We start from the raw sequence: 5,835 nt of genomic DNA, 5'->3' as shown, positions 1-5,835 counted from the left end.
ACCTTTATTGAACAAGGAGACAACATTCGCCTCCCTCCAGTCCTCCGGTACCATTCCCGTGGACAACGAGGACATAAAGATCCTAGCCAGAGGCTCAGCAATCTCTTCCCTTGCCTCGTGGAGCAGCCTGGGGAATATTCCGTCAGGCCCCGGGAACTTATCCGTCCTAATCTATTTTAACAACTCCAACACCTCCTCCCCCTTAATTTCAACATGCTCCAGAACATTAACCTCACTCATATTGTCCTCACCATCATCAAGTTCTCTCTCATTGGTGAATACCGAAGAGAAATATTCATTGAGGACCTCGCTCACTTCCACAGCCTCCAGGCACATCTTCCCACCTTTATCTCTAATCGCTCCTACCTTCACTCCTGTCATCCTTTTGTTCTTCACATAACTGAAGAATGTCTTGGGATTTTCCTTTACCCTACTTTTGAATGGACCTCACACTTAAGATGAATTCTTGATCTTCATATGGTCCTTGTGCACTTGTTTTCCTTTTTACCACCTTGCTGTGCTTAGACGTAAGGAATGATCTGTCTGGGTGGCATGCAAAAAAAGCTTTTCACTGTGGATGTGACCATGATAAAACAACTCCACTACCTCACTAGGATTGTGATAGTTGCGGCTTTGAGTCAAGACTGCAGGATCTCCACGCAAAACATCAGTGATCCCTTTACCTCCACAGATGCTGTCCCCGCTGAGCTCCTCCAGCAGTTTATGTTACCCCCAGATTCCAGCATCTGTCGTCTCTTGTGTCTGCACTAACATGTTCAATAACATCGGCCCACATTGTTCTAAATTTCAATGAGAAGACTCAATTTATCAACTTTCCCTCAGACATCAAGCTCTTCATTCCAAGAATTGAGTTGAACTTACTTTATTTCCTACATCCTTCACATACACGAGGAGAAGAAGATCTTTACATTACATCTCATCTGAATGTGCAATGTGGAAATTATAGTAATTTCTGATAAATAGTATGTACAACAGGACAGTCAATATAGCATAGAAATACAATTGTATTTGCGTGAATTAGTCAGTCTGATGGCCTGGTGGAAGAAGCTGTCGCGGAGCCTGTTGGTCCTGGCTTTTATGCTGCGGTACCGTTTCCTGGATGGTAGCAGTTGGAACAGTTTGTGGTTGGGGTGACTCGGGTCTCCAATGATCCTTCGGGCCCTTTTTATGCACCTGTTGCTGTAGACATCCTGAATAGTGAGAAGTTCACATCTACAGATGTGCTGGGCTGTCCACACCACTCTCTGCAGAATCCTGTGATTGAGGGAAGTACAGTTCCCATACCAGGCAGTGATGCAGTCAATCAGGATGCTCTCAATTATGTCCTGTAGAAAGTCCTCAGAATTTGGGGACCCATACCAAAGTTCTTCAATCGTCTGAGGTGAAAGGGGCTGTTGTGCTTTTTTCACCACACAGCTGGTATGTACAGACCACGTGAGGTCCTCAGTGATGTGGATGCCAAGGAACTTAAAGCCATTCACCCTCTTAACTCCAGATCCATTAATGTCAATGGGGTTTAGCCTGTCTCCATTCCTCCTGTTGTCCACAACCAGCTCCTTTGTTTTTGTGACAATGAGGGAGAGGTTGTTTTCTTGAAAGCACTGTGTCATGGTGATGACTTTTTCTCTGTAGGCTGCCTCATTATTATTTGAGATAAGGCCAATCTATGTAGTATTGTCAGCAAATTTAATTAGCAGATTGGAGCTGTGGGTGGCGACACAGTCATGGATATACAGAGAGTAAAGGAGGAGGTTTAGGATGCAGCCCTGAGGGGCTCCTGTGTTGAGAGTCAGAGGTAAGGGAGCCCACTCTTACCACCTGCCAGCCATCTGACAGGAAATCCGGGATCCTGACACCAGACAAAAGTAGATCCAACAATACAGCAGTACAGGATAAGCTGAAGTTAATTGGAGAGTTCAAAGTTCAAAGTACATTTATTATCAAAGTAGTATACTACCTTGACTCATTTCCTTCCGGGCGTTTACAGAACAAAGAAATGCAGTAGAGTCCATGAAAAAACTACATATAATGACTAACACACAACCAGAGTGCAAAGGACAACAAACTGTGAATTAATTAATTAATACTGAGAATATGAGTTGCAGAATCTTTGAAAGTTAGTCTATCGGTTGTGAGATCAGTCCAGAGTTGTGATGGCCACGCTGGTTCAGGAGCCTGATGGTCGAAGGTAGTAATTGTTTCTGAACTTGGTGGTGTGGGACCTGAGGCTCCTGTACGTCCCTCCCGATGGCAGCAGCAAGAAGAGAGCATGGCCTGGATGGTGGGTGCTTTCTTCTGGAGATGTGCCTTTCCAGTGATGGACTGGACTGTATCCACCACTTTTTGTCGGCTTTCCTGTTCCTGGGCATTGGCATTTCGGTAACAGGCTGTGATTCTATTGATGGAAATTGAAGTCGCTATGGGGGAATATACAGAAGGAAAATAGCATGGCCGTCGGGAGCTGCTCACATTTTGAATTCCCCGGCCTTTCCTGGTTCCTAGCACCACTTTTAATCGTAAATCCAGTCACGAATCCTCCAACAATAGTGATTGCCTGACGTGCTGCGCCTACGCCGTCGATGTAGCGAGCACACTCCGCCTCCTCCCCAGCGCTGCGATGGTGGTATAGTGGTGAGCATAGCTGCCTTCCAAGCAGTTGACCCGGGTTCGATTCCCGGCCATCGCAACTGTTTTACACAAAATTTCAGCTGGGTGCGGCCGTCGCTGTTTTTGCTGCCCCTCACTTCGCGGCTGATGTTTCATTAATGCGTGGAAGTGTCGCGGCGCCGCCCTCTGACAGTGCGCCACGTTCACCCATCGCCGCTGCGGCTCCGTGCACTCCAGTTCTTATATTCCCCTTGCTTTTGACTTTCGTACGCTGTCATTGTGAGTGTGCCCACCTGCACTTCCATCGGGTGGATACCCGCCCGCGGCATGTTGTCAAATAGCAAACCCGCAGCTGGAGATTCATTCACCCTGCGCTCCGGAGGAATCAGCCCCGCAACGGAGCTGCCGCTCGTGGTGTCGCTTCTCCCCTCCGTTAGTGGACGGGCCCCGGTACTGGTGGCGGGGCACAGTACTTGCTGATCGGTGTCGGGGTGGTTCGCATGTGGTTCCCGATGAGGCGTCATACCGGCCCTTCGGCCCATCGCTCTCTGTGTGTCAGGAATCAAACATCACTGCCATTATTTATTCTCAGTGTCTTTAACCCCACACGCATATTTTGTCATAGCAAGTTAACCTACTAACCGGGCTATGGGAAGAAAATGGGGGAAATCCGCACAATAATGGGAATGAAAGATGGCGCCAGAGGGCGAATCCTTCCGGCCCATCAGCGAAATAGTTAAATTCTTCCTTTATTAATGTCTCTGATTTCCTTTTCAAGGAGGTTGGGATGCTGTCGGACTCCGTGATCTACAGCGGCCCTCTGGACACGAATTCTGTGTGGCGTCGCGGGGAGCCGGTACGCCGCGACGGCGAGAGAGGCTGGCGGAGGCCTCTGAACTTGGGTGGCCTTGTCCAGGAACCTTAAATAAAACGACGCTTCGGACTGTGACTGTAACATCGAAACAGCGACTGTTTGTCGTGGAAGGAGTGATATCTGTCGCTCCCCTGTTAGTCAGAAAGAGCGAGTCTGAGGCCGAATTATTAGAATGAACAGTTAATTTTTGATGGGCTGTAGACCATAGTCTCTGTTTGGGGGTGGGGGTTTTGCTTTTGCTCGCATGGTGAGTGGTGAGAATGCTGATGCTTTTTGTTAGAGTAAGTGGGGAGAGGGTTGATGCTGTTTGTGCGGGGGGAGGGGGTCAGGGTGCTTTGGGATTCTTACGTTTTTTTGTCATTCATTCTTTGGGTGGGTTCTGTTTCGAGGATGGCTGTGTATAAGTGTGAATTTCAGGTTGTATATTGTATACATCCTCTGATATTAAATGTAACCATTAAACTCACAAACTCCACACAACAGCACCCAAGGTAAGGATTGAGCCTATATCTCTGGAGCTCTGAGGCAGAGGCTGTGCTGTACTCTACCGGTCACCTTCAGCCTTCACTCCAGCAAAAGCAAGCCCAGCCTCTTGCCCCTGTCCTCCTAACTTCCAAACAACACCCCCATAAACACAAGAGATTCTGCAGATGCTGGAAATCCTGAGCAATACACAGAAAATGCTGGGGGAAACGCAGCAGGTCAGTGCCTGTGAAGGGGGACAAACAGTAGATGTTTCAGGCCAAGACCCTTCATCAGGACTGGAAAGGAAGAGGGCAGAAGCCAGAAAAAGGAAGTGGGGGTGGTGGTGGAGTACAAGCTGGAAGGTGATAGGTGAGACCAGGTGAGGGGGGAGGGGTAGGTGGGCAGGGATGAAATAAACTGGGAGATGATAGGTGGAAGAGGTCAAGGGCTATAGAAGTAATCTAATAAGAGAAGGACAGTAGAGCATAGAAGAAATGGAAGGATGAGGGGAACAAGAGGGAGGTGATAGCCAGGTGAGAGAGAGGTGAGAGAGAGGGGAGGTAAGGAAACCAGAATGGAGAATGGAAAAGGAGAGGGGGGGGGAGAAATTACTTGAAGTTAGAGAAATCGGACTTCATGCCATCATTTTGGATGCTACCCAGCTGGAATATGAGGTGTTGGCAAAAGGCAGTATCTCCTGGTGACTACCCATTTCATCTTGATTTCCTATTCCTATTCTGACATATCTGTACATGGCCGCCTCTACTGCCACGATAAGGCCAAACTCAGGTTGGAGGAGAAACACTTCTTTTCTGTCTGGATAGTCTCCAACTTTGTGTCATGAACCTAGATTTCTCTATAACTTCTGGCAACTTCCCCAGAAGTTAGAGAGATCTGTCAGTATTACAGTGGAGTAAAGGGAACTACAGAGGCCATGAGAGAGAAGCCAGCCAAAATCGATTAGAAAGGGATACTAGCAGGGTGATGACAGAACAGCAATGGCTGGAGTTTCTGGAAGCAATTTGGAAGGTGCAGGGTAGATACATCCCAAGAAGAATTCTAAAGGGTGGATGAGGCAACTGTAGCTGATGAGGGAGGTTGGGAAATTACAGTCAGCATAGCTTCCCTCAGAGGAAATCTTGCCTGACAAATCTGTTCGAATTCTTTGAGGAAATAACAGGTATCACAGACAAAGGAGAGTCAGTGGATGTTGTTTAATGGGATTTTGAGAAGGATTTTGACAAGGTGGCACACGTGAGGCTGCTAAGCACGACAAAGCTGCTGAACAAGTTAAAAGGCCATAGTAATACAGTAAAGATAGCAGCAAGGGGATAATTGGCTGAATGGAAGAAGGCAAAGAGTGGGAATAATGGAGACTTTTCATGTTGGTTGCCGGTGAGGAGGGCCGTTCTCCAGGGGTTGGTGTTGGTATCATTTCTTCACGTCGCTGATTCAATGATGGAATTGATGGCTTCGTCGCCAAGTTTTTCAATGATACCAAGAGAGGTGAAGGGGCAGGTAGTGTTGAGGAAGCAGGCGGTCTGCAGAAGGACTTAGATTAGGAGAATGGGCAAAATCTTGCAGATGAAATGTAGGATAGGATAGTGTATGTTCGTGTACTTTGGTAGAAGGAATAAAGGCATAGACTGTTTTCTAAGTGGGGAGAAATTCAAAAATCAGAGGTGCAGAGGGACTTGGGAGCCCTCATGCAGGAATCCCTAAAGGTTAACTTGCAATTAAGTCACTGGTATGGAAGACAAATGCAATGTTAGCATTTATTCCAAGATGACTAGATATAAAAGCAAGGATGTAATGCTGGAGCTTTAAAAGGCATTGGTCAGACCACACTTAGAGTATCATGAACAGTC

The 5,835-nt window shown here is 47.3% G+C and overlaps 1 non-coding gene across 1 annotated transcript; it reads left to right on the top strand.

The window, feature by feature from the left end:
• The first annotated feature begins 2,635 nt into the window (after window positions 1-2,635).
• trnag-ucc (transfer RNA glycine (anticodon UCC)) lies at window positions 2,636-2,707 on the top strand. Its single transcript has one exon. It is a non-coding gene; the product is annotated as a tRNA-Gly (tRNA).
• The last annotated feature ends 3,128 nt before the right edge of the window (window positions 2,708-5,835 follow it).

The sequence above is a fragment of the Mobula birostris genome, chromosome 26 (genome assembly GCF_030028105.1).
Source record: "Mobula birostris isolate sMobBir1 chromosome 26, sMobBir1.hap1, whole genome shotgun sequence".
Lineage (NCBI taxonomy): Eukaryota > Metazoa > Chordata > Chondrichthyes > Myliobatiformes > Myliobatidae > Mobula > Mobula birostris.
This window is presented reverse-complemented; position numbering and strand designations above follow the sequence as displayed.